The sequence below is a fragment of the Lissotriton helveticus genome, chromosome 4_1 (genome assembly GCF_964261635.1).
Source record: "Lissotriton helveticus chromosome 4_1, aLisHel1.1, whole genome shotgun sequence".
NCBI lineage: Eukaryota > Metazoa > Chordata > Amphibia > Caudata > Salamandridae > Lissotriton > Lissotriton helveticus.
Window position 1 is genome coordinate 588107518 of NC_136063.1, and position 18745 is coordinate 588126262.

Genomic DNA, 18745 nt, shown 5'->3' on the forward strand with positions numbered 1-18745 from the left:
ACCGGTTAGCGACCTTGCCATATGGCCAGAAATGTAGTATACAAAAATCTAGATGAGGATGTTAGATTCGGTTAGGAAACAATCTGTATTAGAGTTTTTGTTAAGGTTAGTCTCTCAAACTTGTTGACAATCTTGTATCTAATGTCCTGCTGATTTTTGTATAAATTGTTACCATGCAATTAAAATTTTATTATTTTTAGATCTTAATAAATACGGCCGGGGGGTCTTGCGACCTCCCGCCTTCCAAAGATAACCATGTTTCATGTCCTTGTGTCCGGGGGTTGGTGTGGTCAGTTGGGGGAGGGGGCGGTAGCCAGTTGCTGACCATGTGTATAACATAGTTATTTCCAGGGGTTTTCAGGCAGGATTCATCCATTAGTCTGTGATTGTACTCCAGCAAGCATCATAGGGCAATGTGTCGGCCAATTTTAGCCATTGACTGATTCCACTTTGAGTTATGGCATGTTCCATTTTAAAAGGAGCACATCTGCACAAAAAGTAGGTCCCTTCCGTACCAGGAAATACCACGATAATGTCTGCTTTTTGAGATACCAAAAACTTCTTTGCTTTTAAGCAATTACTTTCGTTTTTTATTTGACGTAGCCCAAGCAGCTTCCTGAACAGTTTGGTTTCGTAAAATGTACAAACCATGTGAAAACAAAACAAGGATTACCAAACGTCTGTCGGCTAACACCAGACCTATTGGCTTTGCCAATGCTTGTTTTGATTATGGCAGCACACCACCTCAACTCAGTTTCCAGGTGATTCTCTTGAGTCCTTCAATGCACGTCAAATAGTTTATAATGTCCCATTGTATTTATAATGTATTCCTTTTTTTTCTTCACGACCAGCTGCTTAGAAAGTTAAGAAGCAATGGATTTCCGCCACTTGCTGCAACAGGTCAACACATGTATCTATCAGTGTCCGTGGTCGCTGTGCATAAGCTTTTTATTGCAACTACAGGGTTCTTCTGTACTAAATAAATAGAATGACCTGCAATGGTGAGCTCATATAGCAGTGTGTATATACAACAGGGAATAGAACATGGGGATAGCAAGCCACATGAATGGGTACAAAACTCCACTGCCATTGTTCTCTTAATCAACACTCACAGTATTTCAATTAAGGAATGTGTTTTCAGATCATACATATTAGGTACACACCTACACTGCAGATTATATAATAACTAATGCAGCAGAAACTTCCAATATATGGATTAACGTTATTGTGGACAGTTCAAGAAAGCAGTAAGGCGCTGATGTCCCAGCAGTTCTAAGAACTGTGCAGATAAATCCTGAATCGGTAGGGGTCGCTACCCGCGTAGCAAATTAGAGTCTTCAAGCGCACCTCACACGACTAATTGAGGTGAAACTCGCGGGATGCCGCCCACAGCACTGCGGGCCCTCGGCTTTTGAAAATGGATTTCACACGAACACAAAAGGCTTTTAAAGAACGAGTAGGTATCCTTTTTCTGATTTTCACCCTGTGTTGGCCACTTATAAGATGTTGGAGAGAAGACAGTAGTTGGCGTGCTTTCCTTTTCGCCACGAGCGTCCCACAGGGTTTGTTCTGTGGCCAACTGCTTTTGAAATAACGGTCACAGTAGAGGTTTCTATGTTCAAACCTTGACCTTCTATCTAGAATTGGTGAAACTATTTGTTAGCTACTGAAGGTTCTTGTACTTCAGCATAATAATTTTCCTGTTGCGAATTTGTATAACTCATCATCAACTGCTGGAGAGAAATAATGTTCACAACGAATGTACAGCGCAACGCATTATAATCTATTTAAAGAACGATAGTAGTAAACCTTGCATAAAACGACACTAAATAAACATTCGTCAGTTTTCTATGTACAAATTATCAACAATACAGAACATTCTAATTATAATAATACTACTACTAATGATAGTAAATAATAATAACGCTTTTCTTTTCAGCAATGTATATCACACTTTATGAGTTGGCCTTTTGATTCCAACGGTTCTGTTAAGCAGATATACATTTCCCATTAGAATTACCTAGTGCGCTCACTATGGCCATGGCCACCCCCCTTCGCAAAGGTTAAGCCGCCATGACAGAGAGGCGGACCCACGAAGTGTGGTCAGCAAGACATAGGGCCCGATTTATGTTTTTGGAGGTGAGGCCGCCCTTCACCGGGATGATGGAGTAAATGACTCACTCCATCGCCCTGTCGGAGGTCCAGACGACCACATTTTAATATGTCCGTCGAGTCGGTAGGCATTTCATAAATATTGACAGGAATTGCCGTCGAGGGCTAGAGCTCGATGCTGGGGAACCGGTTCGAGACTCGGCAGGGACGCTTCACATCTTGTGATTCTGGGCAAATCACTGAATCTCCCCCTGAAAAACACCAACAATTGAATTTGTCCGCCTGTAGCGCACCTGGTGCGCATGGAAAGCGCTCTGATACCTTCAGGTCGAGTTTGTTCAGTGTAAAACTCCCCCCTCCCCCCCAAAAAGGAGGTGCCTATCAATACATTGTAGCTTTGCTGTACAGCTCCATCAAACTTGATGGAGCCATTGCTGGGACGGCTCTCACTTCCTTCAATAAACTACACTTTAAGAATATACTCTTTGTGTCCAGATACCATCCTTTCAGCCATACAGCTAAGATAACATGTTTTTATCTTCAATAACAAAATACCAAAAAGGGATTTTATTTTTGGAGAAAAAAAAACAATGCCCCCCCTCGCCATGGGAGTTATTTCCCATTACACAAAGAAGGGACACGGGGACTTTTGAGAAGGTCCAGCATAAATGCCCCAGAGCAAGTATAAAGAAAAAGGTTATGCTGTTCCTATGGGATGAGAGTCAGACAAGGGAATCTAAGCCAACCCAACCAGAGTGGTTCAAAGTTGGGAATCCATTTATTGGATTATAATGCCCTCACACACCCAGTAGGGTGTCATACTTCATCCTTGGGCTGCTCCTCGTCAGGTTGGTGGTGCAATAACTGACGCTCTCCCTACAGTAGGTTTTGTGAAAAACAACAGGAGTAAATCCTTCAACCACGTTGGGATTGGGGTATAGAGTATGCAAATAACAAATGGTATCCCAACTGGTATAACTTGGAGGCAATTAGTTAAGATATGCATAAAACATTATCAGAAGGAGATAAGCAGCCTCTTTTGGTGTTTCACTTATGTGCGCGTGGCATCATATTTATTGTAGGAGTAAAGGGAAAGAAACACAAATCAAAAGAAATGATTTTGCAGTTGTATCAGCACTGCAAAGGGCAAAGTAACACACTTGTGGATAACCCAAATTGTACTTGGTGCTCAGTGCGAGTGAGTGAGCGACACAGTAGCAACACAAGTGACAATAATCAGCGACTGCGATTATTTTTCATGTCGCTAGCTATTTGGTGGGTGCTGTTAGGGTTAGGAACACGAGACTGATAAATTGTAAGTGATTGAACCTTTTTGTACTGTATATATTGGTCTTTTATTATAACATGTAAATAATGGTAGTTATATTTATGTAAAATGTTTTTCTTAACAATTTTATGAATCCTGTTGGGATAATTTTTTGTAAATATATGAATTGAAATTGTTTTTAATGTGTATTTGAATGTATAGTATGCTTCACCATCTTTTTATGATATTGAATTATCGAAATAAAGTATTTGACTGACTTACAGCGACGGCGGCGCAGGTGACTGGTGATTAATATATACAGTGAATAAAAGACAAACAGAATGGTTGCACATTTGTTTGAAATTAACTTCGATATGATAATGCAGGTATTGTTTTAGGAACCATTTGGTCTGGAGCACCTCTGTTCGCAATGGACGGTCGACGGCGTTTCGATCCTTTTCAAATCGGGATCATCATCAGGACTTGGGTAAGGTGTGGTGCATTGGCGGTGTGAGTCTAGAACCCGGTCCATAGGTTCATAAGAATCCGATGAAATGGAGCAAGAGCTGGTGGGATGTCCAGTCGGCCGGGGAGGCCACCGGTCAAATAATCCGAGGGAGCAACTATACAGCCGATCCAGGAGGTGATCGGCGGTCAGGGGAGTGAATCTCCGAGCGGCGAGGTCTCTGCTTGGAAATGAATCCGAGCTTGCGTTCAGGCAACGCAAGCTCGGATTCATTTCCACGCAGAGACCTCGCCGCTTAATCACCAGTCACCTGCGCCGCAGTCGCTGATTATCGTCACTTGTGTTGCTACCGTGCCGCTCACTCACTCGCACTGAGCACCAAGTACAATTTGGGTTATCCACAAGTGTGTTACTTTGCCCTTTGCAGTGCTGATACAACTGCAAAATCATTTCTTTTGATTTGTGTTTCTTTCCCTTTACTCCTACAATAAATATGATGCCACGCGCACATAAGTGAAACACCAAAAGAGGCTCCTTATCTCCTTCTGATAATGTTTTATGCATATCTTAACTAATTGCTTCCAAGTTATACCAGTTGGGATACCATATGTTATTTGCATGCTCCCTACAGTAGGGGCCCTTTAGCCGAGATCTTTTTCCAACAGCCGTAAGGTGAAGTGGGGGTGAAGGGTCAAGTGTGTGTAGATGAATGTTTTGAGTGAATGTAAAATAAGGTTGGGTGTACCAGCGACAACAACTTTAATCAATGGGTCTCCTACCCTAAGTAAAAGCAATCAAGAAGGTGCTAGTAGGCTAAGCTTATGTCTTAGGTTAACCGTTCCTATTGGTGACAGGTCAACATGTTTCTCACCAAGTGAATAGTCTATGGGCGATTTGTCAGGACCAGAAAAGAAATCTATCTACAACTCAAAAAACTAACATGGTGACGTGGCCGCATACTCACATCAACCATACAACTAACTAGTTGAGTACCTGGTAGTACTGGAGCTACCTGTTAAGGGAGAAAATGTGACACTGGTTAAATCAATACAATTTCAAATGTGTGTATTTTCTCGTTTCCCTTGTGAAACTGACTCTCAAAATTCAGTGGTGAACATGAATTAAAATCAATTAAAAACAATTAAAAAAAATTGTGCCACATGGTGAGTACACAAGGTGAACTGGCGTGAACGTCAGCCCTTGTGGCACAAAACAAAGTGGAAGAGAAACTATGGGGACTCATCCAATAATTAGGACTAATCAGGTTTCAACAGTACCCGGTAGGTCGTACACGAGGAGTTCCTCATGCACTGGAGTGAGTGAGTAGGGAAAAATGAACAAATATTCACATTAGTAACACGTGTCATGCAGGTACTGTGCAGTAATGACCATTCTTCTTAGTATAACCGGCATACTCATCATCATACATCCATATTCTGGAGCTGTGTAAAAGTTCAGTAAGTTAGCTGCGATTAATACCGCTCCTCTCAAAATGATCAAAGACAAGATAAACTTATCGTAGTGTGGGAGCAAGTTAGATTTGCTTGGGACATGCTCCCGCTTCTCATATGTGTGTGGGAACATGTTTCCGTCCCATACAACACCACGTCTCGTCACTTTCAACATCATGGAAACAACCAACTCCTTGTGTGTGTTGAACGTGTGGTGGGGGCGTGTGGGATGTTTGCCGCTATGATTCAATAGGTGTTTTAATCTCTCGAAAAAATATGCGGTAAAGGTACCAAATAGGTACTGTGCGGGGCACATCGACACTTCCAATAACATACAACCCTTTCCAGTTGTGCGGTGGTCGGGAGGGGGGGGCGCTGCTCAGGTTCAATATTTGGTCAAATTGAAGTTCCCCACTCGTAATGGTAGAAGATCAAAGTTACACGGGCGTGGGTGCAATTATCTAAAGCGCAGGGAATTGTTTAGCATGGGTCGTAATGCAGGTACTCACGTTTGTGCAAGTAGCATGCTGTCTGATGAAGCATGACACCCTACTGGGTGTGTGAGGACATTATAATCCAATAAATGAATTCCCAACTTTGAACCACTCTGGTCGGGTTGGCTTAGATTCCCTTGTCTGACTCTCATCCCATCGGAACAGCATAGCTTTTTTCTTTATAGTTATTTCCCATTGCCAGGGTGGCATTAGACAGTTTTTACTGGCAGTTACCACTAGTGAAATGTGACCTGTCTGCCGGCCCATCAAATTAGGTGGGAGGACAAAGAGGTCAACCTTTGATGACGCTACTCCATAGGCAGTGTCCACCATGGTTACACCAAAGGTCGGTACGGATTTAAGTTGGGCAGGCAGAATATTATGTTGATAATAAGTATACTCATCAGCCCCATAGCTTAGTTTAATCAGAAATAGTAGACCTAAAGGTATACTAGAACATCAAATCAAAACTGTTGCAATTAAAGATTCATACAGTTGCTGAAACAGCTCAAGACTATGAAGTCCTTCTTGTAGAATACAATAATCTCAAAAGTAATGAGTTTAAAACATTGTTGCATGCATTGGTACATTTTTAACACTGCCGATACGCAGATTCCTATTTATTTCACCCACAGGAGCTGTCACATTTTGTCCACAGAAAACAGCCTCACTCCCTACCCACAACAGGGAGAGGAACATAACACTATCTACATTTCTAGTCTCCACAGCGAAACCGGCATGCAATGAACATACAAGTAGCAGAGTAGGGCACAATTACCATGGAACTGCATCAGCACCTTCCCTGCCATGGCATTTGCGACCAAACTAGTTAGCCAGTAACACCTCACCAATATCTATATACTGACAACACAGTGTTGGAGCTCGAAGGTCCAGGACCAACAGCAGATCAATCCTTCTTCAGCCAGCTCTGTCCCTGATAAATTGTCTGCCCATGTAGGGGAAACAACCAAAATATGAAGATGACTAAGCAAGACTCATTAATACTGGCCCTCGATAAATCTCTGTAAAAAAAATTGGTGACTAGTAATTTTGATTTTTGATTTGTGTTTTTGGATCATTAGATTTTTAATTTAGCTTGAGTAGACATTGTTGATCCAGGCAGAATTTATCCGGATGACTTTTTTTAAAATGGCAGATGTTTTGCAGTGATGATGTAATATTTCAGGAACCATGAGACCTATATACTTAATTTGAGTGTCAAAACATAGGTTTTTGGGGTCAAGTAGTGTATAGAGACAGAAAATAACTCCTCAGAGCAACCCTTCTGCCATTTTCCAAAATTGTGGTTATAATAGAGAAAGAAGAGCCATATATAGAAATGAGACAAATAATGGTTTTTAATCCTTTTACGTATCACCAAACAATGTGTATGATCTGAATATGAAAAGAATAATGTTTACCACTCCTGTTTTAGACACATTTTTATAGTTCACTATATTTATTTGTTTCAGCAATTGCTCGTGGTACATTTACAGAATGTTGAACATTTGAGAAGAGCATATCGACAGGAAAAACATTTTTGTAGCACAAGTTTTGCAAGTACTTGTACGTTTAAGTTCTGTGGGTAGAGGCTTTAAAAATATTGTAGGATTTAGCACCCCATAAATAACTTCAAAATCAAATTCACACAGCTCTTTCTCTACATTTGCATCATCCAAAACATTTACACATCTTTTGATCAAGTTGAACGCTCTTTTAATGTGTCCATGCACAGCTTATGATGCCAGTGTTAGGTCACTTAGCAGGACTGATCTCTTGTACTCACTGTACCAAAGATCGTCAAATGTGTGACAGTAAGGACTCGTTTTCCACACACGCACAAGGAATTGTTCTACTTCTTTAAAGTCACATTCCTCTTCTATCTCATCAAATCCTTTTAGAAGCTTCACAGGTTCAGCAGTAAAAGCTCTAAGCTTTGTTTCAATTTGTCATCACCCATAAATATATGTGCTTTGATAAGAACATTGGATATCTCTGGGTCAAGTTTCTTGAACAGAATAATAATCAGGGTTAAGAGTCTTTTCTCGCCTATTCCATATCCACAACTCTGACAATCTTTGACGTATGAATATTGCAACAATTCTAAGTAGCATAATAATAGCACCTTTGTCATTTGGCAGTCCAATGACTCGGCTGGAACCATTTTGAACAGCCCACTCAATATGTGATACAATAAGAAGGTCAGCTTCCTCAATTTTGCGGTTAGGTTCTTGAACAAATTGGCCAGTACCTGTTAAATATATCTCTGCAGGCACCAACTCCTCACTGACAATCATTCCACTTGCAATAATTTGAAATTCAGTGTTCACTGAAGCATCAGCAATGTTTTGGAGAGTTAACATCTCCAGGTTTATTTTGCTTGATGTTGACAACCAGAATTTATCATGTTACACAGGTATGGGCACGAATTTTTGATGCAAGCAAGGTCAATTGTTCCACTTGTAGACATTCGTCTGATTCTCTCCTATTCTTTGACAGATAGTTCAAGATAAATGTCAAAGACAATGTTCAGTTCTTGCAAAGTGCACACTGACATTGAAATCTGCAAAGCAGTCTGAACGACCTCTCCGAAGTTTTGCATGGATGAAATCTTTACCATTCACAATTGTGACATATAGTGCACAACAGCAGCAGTTTTCAATGAGGATACCTTTTCAATTACAAATTCTTCAGGTGGAAGGTTTTTTACGAACTCTTGTATGAGTTTGTGCTTCCCTGGTGTGGTTTCTGAATCTCCCTCAAATAATGTGTTTGCTGGAAGACGATCATGTGACAAAATGTCCTTGATAAATTCACCTCTTTCTTTTGCTACATCCATCTCTCTATGTACTTGCAAAAGTTGTTTTTTTTGTAATCTGGTTTGTAGTGGCTATTTGGACCAAACTCTTACTATTGCAACTAGTTTATAAGTGGAAGTTTAGCGATCATGTCAAACAACTTTTTCTCTTTCAATACAAATCTCTCCTGCTTCAGTGCTGCGTATAGTTTTGATCCATGTTCCAGGACATCTAGTAGACGTGTCTTTATATCAATATCCACATATTGTTTGGTCACAAAGTGGTGTAGTCGCACAGGCTCAATCATTTCAAAGGGGATTTCTTGCTGCTGCATGAAAGAAAGAAGACTGTCAACTTGTTTATTAAAATGTTCCCCTCTCTCTCACACAAGTTTGTGGTGAGGAACAGTTTCACGATGGCCACGTCATTTTGAATTTGTCATTTCTCTGAAAACACGACAAATAGAAAGGACTTTAAGGTAAACTAACTGTCATTGAGCAACATATTCACTTTTCCAAGTCTGCCCACAAATCCCATGGCGCTTTTCTGTGATCTCTGGATTGTCTCTTCCAGTTTCATATCTGGAGCCACAGCCTTGAACCTTTCCTCTCTGTCTATCACCACAAAATATCTTTGGATGAATTTTCTGTAGAGGTATAGTTGTTCCATCTCGAGCTTCTTCACTCTTTTCATATACCTGGACCCATATCTCAGGTAGTTTATGCAATCAAATTCGCGAAACACAGTAATCAGTGACTCCACAGTCTTCATGTGCAGCTAGCAATTAACTTCCTGATCAGCAGTTACCAAGTTTTTTACTAGAGCTATCATGTGCAAACCATTTCCCCAGTACTTGCAAAGTTCATATTTTTCTTCATATTCTTTGATAAACTTTACGAACATGGTTATTGGGTTTTCTGAATTTGCCTGGCTTTGCATTATGTCTTTTGAAGGAAATGCCCCATTTTTTCTCCTTGTTCACTTCTGAGATAAGATATGCAAAACCTCATTTGTCATTCTTGTTCCAGAAAGCATTCCAACGCAATGCTTCTATAGCCTCAGATATGATGAGCATACCTTGTAATGAACAAACATAATAAGCTCCGCTCAATACTGACTGGACCGTTTTGCTTCCAAAGATTTCAGCCTCAATAAGTGTATCATCTATGCCACATCCACTGAGATAACTTCCTGCACACCACAAAGCAAATTTTGTCATGTGGAAAATGCCCATAATTAGATAAAGATCATCAAATTCTACTGGATTGCTCATAAAAATGCCAGCTACAATAAGGAAAACACTTTCATCACAGAAATATGGCAGGATAGGCTGGTCCTCAACCTGAGCACAGACAGTTTGGAAAATGTTTAGAGCTGCGTGTACTGTTGCGTAGTTTGTGAGTGGAGATGGTATTACTGGTAATATCCCACCCTTCCTCAGTGGGGTGGTATTCTGGGAGATCAAAGCATGAATTCCAGCCCACAGAGAAACTGGCTTTTCTTCATCCTTCAGTCCGCACCGAATAAGCAATATGATAAATTCAGCTTTGCGGACCGCAGGTTTAGGTAGAAGTAGATCCATGTCCTCAGCTCTTTGAAACTTTCTGGTAGACTGGGACGTGTTGATGGCTTGTAGTGATTTTGTACACATTGGCAAGGCATTTGGGTTATAAGTTTCCAGCTTTGTTGGTTTATGCTTACACCTGTCACAGCTTGTTTTCCAGCAGCTACTTCATTGATATAGTCTCGAAAAAGCACCATGGCAGTATCATGTGTGCTGGATGTTCCAGAGAAAGAAGAGCTGTCTTCAAAAATCAAAATTATCAAGAACAGCAATTGTAAATCCTTTCCTGGTAAAGTGACTTGAAAGTGGTGTGTTGTCGGATTAACAAGATTTTACAGCATGAGCTGCTAACAAGTTTCTGCTCCGTACTATGTCATTTTAACTTGTTGTTACACCAATCCTATTCATAAAAGTGATTAGGTCTCTACTTTTGCACTTGTCATAAATTGCATGGGCAGTCATCGTGTGTAGCGGAGTTCTCTTTCTGCCGTGATGTATTTCATAAAACATGATTTGGAAAAGACAGTACATTTGCACAGCATAAGTCTGTTGGTTCATGAGATTGTCTTCCACTTCTTCGCTTATATCTTCAAATCCATCACAAATGATGTCAACTTCTGTTCTTAACTCAAGAACTTTAGTTTGTTACAGTTTTGCTTTGTTGATGTTAAACAATGATGTAAAAAAACTTTAAGACCACACCAGGCATTCTTGTTGATTCCCATGATTTGCAGAGCTCTGATGCATAACAAAATTTGTCATGACGTCCAAAATTAAAATCTTTCCGTATGTTTATTAATACGGTTCCTGTTGATTTTACTGCATCCTGTGATCTTATTTTGGCAGCAAGAACTTCAGGAGTCAAATCTGCTGAGAACACCATAAGTGAATCATTTTTTTTGTTAGACTGACAAAAACGAATTCTGTCATTGTACATTCTCACCAGAAGAATCTTAATTTCATTAGTTTCATCAATTGTGACCATTATTTCTCTGATCTCACTGAGTGTGAATCAAGAGTGGCTTTAAAACTTCAATTGTTTTTTCAAGGAGTGCAAACTTAACTGGAAGTTGGTGGTTATGTTGCTGCTGGGAGCTCATTGTACATTCATATTTTTTAATGCAAGCAAGCATGCAGTTTGGATGGGCATACAAATCCGCTGCATACATTCACCTCGTTGTTTAGCTTAGCTACTCAGCAGAAAACATCATCTAGTAAGACACTAGCTGCAGATAAAAACATGCTTGCCTTTGAGACTCACATATTTTGTTCTTTTGTCAATCCCATTGGCCTTTATTCTGGCTACACCACATATAACACATTGAAGATCCTCTGCTTTCTGATCAGTTGTTGGAGGTGGACTGGGGTAGCCATCAATCTTATAAGTGGATGGGCATTGGGTTTGATTGTCATTGCTTTCTCAGAAGACTCAGATTCTTGTTGTGATTCACAGGTTTCTGCTATTTTGTAACAATTTTTTTCCATTTTATACAACTTGTTGTTACATTAATAAAATATTTGATCCTCCTCACCTACCAGTTTCAATCTTTTCTGAACTTCGTCTTGCCACATTTCTACAGCATATCGAGCTCTCTTATGTCCAGCCGCAGTTGATGTTAGTTTGACATATGACTCATTTTTCTTTTTGAAAGAGTCCTCAGATTTTTAGCAATAGTCAGTCAGGAGGTAAAAATCCTCTGCTACCACCTGCTTTACTCAATTTTATGAATTTGAGTCAATGGAAAGCCTGAAACAAAAACAATGTTAAAATAAATTACCAATATGATAGCTAAAACCCATCATAATAGAGCTGCCATTTTGTAAAATGGCGGAAGGGTGGCTCTAAGGAGTTATTTTCTGTGTCTATAAGAGTACTTGACCCTTAAAACTTATGTTTTGATACCAAAATGAAGTATATAGGTCTCATGGTTCCTGAAAAATTACATCATCACTGCAACACATCCGCCATTATAAAAAATGTTGGACAGAAAAATTTGGCCCAGATTAGCAATGTCTACCCAAGCTAAATTACTTCTTTAATGATACAAAAACACAAACCAAAAATGAAAATCTCTGGGCAGCTATTTATTTTTACAGAGGTATATTAAGGGGCGAGGACTGCATTATCTTTTCAGAAAAATACTACCATAGAGCAAAAAGGTCACTAGGGAACTCAGCCCCCTCTAACTTTACCAAGACTCTTCCAGCAAGAGCCCCATGGTCATTTGAACAAACAACTTGTGGTCCTTGTCAGATAGAATCACCCTGTTGCTGTTGAACTGCTCGTCATTCCTGTGCTAGAATAAACCATGCCTGATGCTACATTAGATGTATCTATTGCTTTAGGTTTTTTACTAGTTCATTCAGCGCTTTGTGGCAGGAATCATTGACCATATTGACCTGGGTATGATCTCAGATCAAACATTGCCACTTCTGAGTCTCTCTTTTGACAAAGTGCATGTAAGTGAAGGACATGTCATCACCCCATGCATAAACAATTACAATATCAGGGAGTGGATTTGCCCTTGCATCCAAGGGATGCTGAAGACATCAAACAAGTGTTTAAGTTTGGTTCTCCAACACCCAGCCAGTGGTGCTTGACTAGTGTGGTTAAATGGTATGTTTTCAGTATGGATCCATGGAACTTCACATCTGTACTGCCCACAAATTAATGACCACACCAGTAGACATACACCAACCTATGGTAGAATTGTAGAGGACTTTTCCAATAAAATCAATACCAAAGTTAATACCAAAAACCAGTTCTCACTCTGGCACCAATAGGATCTAAAGACTGTGGGTGGGATCTGGTGTAGGAGTGTAATTAGCACTCAAAGTAACTAGACTTCCATCTTCTTACTTCCTTTATTGCATCCACAGGCTTTTATATTGTGGTCACCATGGCCCCCCCTCCTATTCTAAATGAATGGCATGTGTAATGCCCCGTATCTATCACTAGGAGTGCTCACATACACACTCAAGTGAGCTTTAAGTTTGTCATAGGACCCCATCCCAGTGCAGAATGTTTTCCCTAACAAGGGACACAGGACAGAAAGGTGACTCCGATGCTGTAGTTACCCACATAGCCTAACCTGCCAATCAATTTTGGATCTCCTGACTCTCAGTTTCAGGTGTCTTCTATCAGAATCACATTGACTAAGACAACATCAGACTGATCAGACAGGAAAACAGTAACAAACTCAGAAAGCTTAAAATCCCTGAGGAATGCAAGAGGATAAGTGAACCAAAAATACAAGGTCCCATATGGCAAGAAACAAATAGTTGTCAAAAGTCCCATCATCTCACTGAGCCTATCCATATCATTAGATATCCGAAACACTCACGGCAAGGTGCTTCCATTCTTTAATGGCCATCCTGACCAGGAAATCTTGCCTTCCTGGCCAGGAAATCTTGCCTTCCTGGCCAGGAAATCTTTTTGGGATCATTCTTGCACTCTTGCTCGCAGTTGTTTGCTGACTAGAGCCACTGACTTAATGGAATGTCTCTGTGCTGCCAGTAACCTCAGAACTCATGCTGATCTAAACGGATCAAAAAACGTGTCCTACACCCGCCATGCTGTTCCATATGCGCAGTTGGTTCTAGGGACCAGTGCTGCTGAGATCAGATCTGGGACAAAGGGACACTAAGCTTCTACAAGCCTTTGGGGAATGGGATCATGTCCTAACCCACCTCTGGTAGCAGGTCTCTAAGCTCTGCCAACCTGAAACAGGATAGGCCACCAGCTACCTTGGTTTTAACCACTAGAACATGTCTGGGAGTAAAATATACATTGGAAGCAAGGCAACACCGAATTAAGAATTAATGTCATACCGGAGGGATGGGGGTCCCTGGGACTTTTAGAGGATCAGGGACGGGAGCTTTGCGCCCCCCTTCCCTTTACTATAGAATCAGCCCGGGGGGATGGAGTCCATTGGCTGATTCTATAACAGAGGGAAGGGTACGCAAATCCCACTCCCCTTTATTTCACCTCAGCCAGAGGGATGGGGTCCCCGGGGCCTCAGAGAATCCGGGGAGGGGTGCCACACTCTCAAAACTCATTGTTAACCTTTGCCCAGAGACTACGGTGGCAGCTTACTCCTTTTCATTCGGTGACTCAACTAAGATTCAGAATTGATTTCCGACATCGTTTTGAGAAATGAAACTTCGGCCTGTGTACTCTTGACACAACGCCATAAGTGAGAGATATTTGCGACTCCACAGTGTGATACAACCATCTACAATTGATCTGTCCCATAGACTGGGTCACACTATTAACCATTTCTACAAGGGTCAACTATACCTTACAAACTTTCGTCCAGATGATGGTCTTGGGATAACACCGTTAAGACGGAAACGCCGACACACCAGTCTATGTCTGCATTAATTGACATTCATTGCTTCTGATCTACTGTTTATTCAAACGAGAAGTCATTGTTATTAATCATACAGACTGGACTTTTATCTTTTGTATTAATGGAATGAATGTCTTTTTCCTTGTACTTGAGATATGGTATCAATTCAGTTGATTTTGAACCCATACAATTTTATTCAAGAAAACAAATAATAAGTCTTTTTTGAAATATAACTTCTTGTGTTGCTTCTCATTTTCCATTGTTGCTTCTCTAGAGCTAGTGTGGTAGCTCTTTTGGTTCTTTCCCTAATAAGTAGGTGAGATTAAACAAGTTCAGCAGCTGATGTTCTCAGTTTAAGTGTCTCAGTAATATAGACCTTAGTCGCTGCAATTATTTATCAAAAGCAAAACCCTTACTGGTATCTTTATCTTTACACTCTCAAAACAACACCCTTTCACAGATAGAGTAATGCACAAATTAGGCAAAAAAGAAGCAGAAATCTCTGGGTAGTTCCTGAGGTTAGGTGGAGTGCAGCTGCTGTATAGAGCACCATACAACACCAACAACACTCTTAATTTGCCCACCTGAAATGTCTGTTCGTCTAGCAAAGTTTTAAGCATAGGATTAGCTCAGTGCCAACCACACAAAGCTAGAAAGGGACAATTTTGTTTTTGCTATTTTGACAGCAAAGTATTAAAACATAGGATTGGCACAGTGCCATCCACACTAAGTAGGTGAGGGAGTGGCTCAGTGGAGGAGTGAGTGGGTGTGTGAGTACTGGAATGAGTTTGTGAATGGGTTTGTGAGTAGGTGTGTGGTTGAGTGGGTGTGTGAGTAGGCATACTGGAGGTTGTATGGGGTGTGAATGGGTGTGTGAGTATTCTGTGGTTGATGTCATCAGTGATGTCATTTGATTTGTCATCTGAGCCTAATTATAAAACCCCTGTAACCTTTGTTTTTTCAGTGAGTATATATATATATATATATATATATATATATATATATATATATATATATATACATATATTCACTGAAAAAAACACACGTTCAGGGGTGTTATAGTTAGTTGGACATTACACTCTTACAAAACCATTGAAATTCCCCCGTTATAGTTAGTTGTACTAACTTTAACTCAAGCGCACGCAATCCACTGCTGATGATGTCACATATTACATCATTCATGGCATGGTCAGTGACATCACTGATGACATCACTGATGACATCTCAAATTACATCACTGATGACATCACTGACATACCAGATCCACTGACTGCTCTGCATATGCTATCAGATCAAGGCCAGGAGTTTGTAAATGAAGTGAGTGACCAATCTTGGCCTAACATTTGTATAATGCAATACTATTTCCTATTTTGCGTGCCAAATATAACCTCTGATGATTGCTTTTCAACCCAATCCTATTGAGAACAAATGTTTTTATGTACATTAAAATTAATCTTGGACATATGTACAACATATACATTTTTATCTCTTTTTTCAGTTTGCAGAATGTAACATAAATCATCAGCAAATTGCCAAGGTTGAAAGTAAGTATATCCTCTTCCAGCCGATTACACCGATGTCTCTAATATGGCATTTACTAGTTGTCTGAACCATGGGGATTCACAAATTTTTAACGGATAACGTTAAGGTAAATACTCTCAATATGAGTAGTCGACGAAGTTAAAAAGTAACAGATATAAGTACTTGAGGGGTTTTTGGTATCAAATAATCTCCAATTCACAGTTGTATGGATGAGCCTGATAGAGGGTGAATCTCTGTATAACTAATGGATGATTAGGTATTAGGATGGCATACAGAGCTCCCAACCTTCTTACTTTTTCTCTTAAAGGGTTCCAAATTGGGGACGAATATTAGGCTGTGCAGTAGAGGTTGACGGTGTTGCTCTACTGGTACTTGGGCCTTCACATGAACCAGAAGGAGCCTCGCTCAATGCCCTTAACTCTTCCCTTCCAAAGTTCACCGGATTCTTAGTCTGCAAGTCTTTCCGCATACTTGCAGTTCCACACCAGTACTCTTTATTGGGGTCTCCTCTTGAAATCAGTCTTGCATATCCGGCAAGTAACAAACCAAAGCAGAGTTCTAAGTTGTGAACTCTGTTAGCCACAGTGTTTACACAAGGGAAGCAGAGCGGCCTAGATATTCAATACTCCCAATTAAATGCATTACAAATAAAAGAGCTTATTTACAAACTCCTTGCGCCACTTTTGCGTAACTTTCAACATGAGAAAAGTAACACAAAAGTGGCCCAAGAGTTTTGCAAATAAGCCCTAAAAAATATTGTCCTGCATAATGACTTCATCTCTCACCTAATTCTATCTCATCTGTGAATCATTTAAAAGACCTGTTCATCTGTAATATAAATATGACGCACTAGGCACTTTTGTACAAACACCGTTTGAATGCAAGCCTATAACATAAGTGAAATCTATCAGGTACACTGCACACATTAAAAAAATTGAAAATATTGTCAAGTGTTACTCTGACTTGTAATGTGTGACCTCATTTAGTCACATCGATCTAATTTTAAACATTAATTTTCTTTTTTGTTTTGCAGAATAACTACACTACTTCTATTGGAGTCCATATTATATGTTGTTTGTCATATTGTTTTGTTAAAGTTATAGTTATAGTTATTTATTGTATTGTTATCATTTAGTTATACTTACAGTTATTTTTTGTTTTAATAAAAGTTAGTTAAAAAAGTACATACGTCTTTTTTTGTGTGGGGGTTGCAGTCCACAGTAGAAATGATATTTATAATTTGAAGTATAATTCTGAGGCTAGTTCTTCACCAGATCTTTACCAGAGTGTATAGCTAGAACATACGGTTCCAATTCAAAAGAATAAAAAGTACAACGCCATTAGCAACATAGTGTGGTGAACTTCTAACCTCTGTGCTCACGTAAGTGTTCCATGAACTGTTACTATACTAACAGGCATAAAGCCGTGTGGGGTAGGGTTAAAAGTTACTGGCTGTACAGAAACCGTTATATTTACCCTGGATCATCTACATGACAGAAAGGAAAGCAAAGTAAAACATAACACTGGGTACCAGATTTACAACCCCCTTGCACCACTTTCGCATCCAACCCCCCCCTACAAAATCACAAGTCTGTGAACCTCAACAACCCCCCTCAAGCTCCGGAAATCACCACCCCTGGGAAATTGTGTATTACGGGAGGCAGACCTCCGCCTGGTGCCCTCGAGGGCTCTGGAAACTACTACGACCGGCTCCTGCAATGTCCCGGGGTGCCTACCCCCACTATACTGCTGTTTGTTTTGACAGAGCGGGACTCTCACGACTCCCGCCCTCCCATAGCAAACATAGTTTGCATTTTGAAAGACTGAGCAATGAAATCTATTCTCACTTTCAAAATCCAAAGCAGACTGCATTTCCATATACAAATTAGCATCTACCCATGCAAAAAAGCAATACTGGCTCCCGAAGAATGCAAAGGTTCATCACACAATGTTGCTAAAAAAAACAGCAAGTGTACTCGATTTCTCAATATACTACCTTATCCTACGTAATGTTATTTTCAATCATGTTCTGATAACCAATAAGAATCATGCTTTTAAAAATCAAAAACATGCACCCTAGTTTTCGGTGTAAAATTTTGTCAAACAACCAATCATTTCTTTTCTGTTTTAATTTCACTTTTCCCGCAAACTCCCTTTGTCTATTCTAACATATGCCAATGGCAGAAATCAAACTACTCCAATCTATTTTGTCCACAGATTGAAAAAGCTAGGAAAAAATGTGAATAAATGTGTTTCTACTTTTCTCTGGGACTATAGAATGATGTCCATATACCACAAAAATCTGCATTTCAATATGCATGGCATCTATACGAGAGATGCTGTACATTTTACAGATGAAGGGTACAGAGTCTTTCTCATTAATTTTAGACTCTGCATCGGTACTTACTTGTAAGTACTAAAATCTCTCAATAAACACAAGGTCTCTTTTTAAAGCCAGCCAACATCTATACACATAAGCTGGATGTATGTCTCAAAAATACATGCTTCTTTTTTTTCAGTGGCGAAATGCGCGGATCCTACCCGCATCCTGCGACTTTAAAAAAAAAGAAAAATACTATCTTACTTTTTGGGCCCTACGGGTCCTTATGTGACCCCCTGAGCAGGCCTAGGGGGTCAGGGTGTGTCTACCCTGCCCCCTTTTCACACGTTCCCCACATATTTGAATGACTTCCTCAGCC

The 18745-nt window shown here is 40.1% G+C and overlaps 1 long non-coding RNA gene across 1 annotated transcript; it reads left to right on the top strand.

Moving 5' to 3' along the window:
- Nucleotides 1-1356: 1356 nt before the first annotated feature.
- LOC144827247 (uncharacterized) lies at nucleotides 1357-17193 on the top strand. Its single transcript, XR_013610099.1, has 3 exons — nucleotides 1357-1456; nucleotides 16003-16048; nucleotides 17080-17193. It is a non-coding gene; the product is annotated as an uncharacterized LOC144827247 (long non-coding RNA).
- The last annotated feature ends 1552 nt before the right edge of the window (nucleotides 17194-18745 follow it).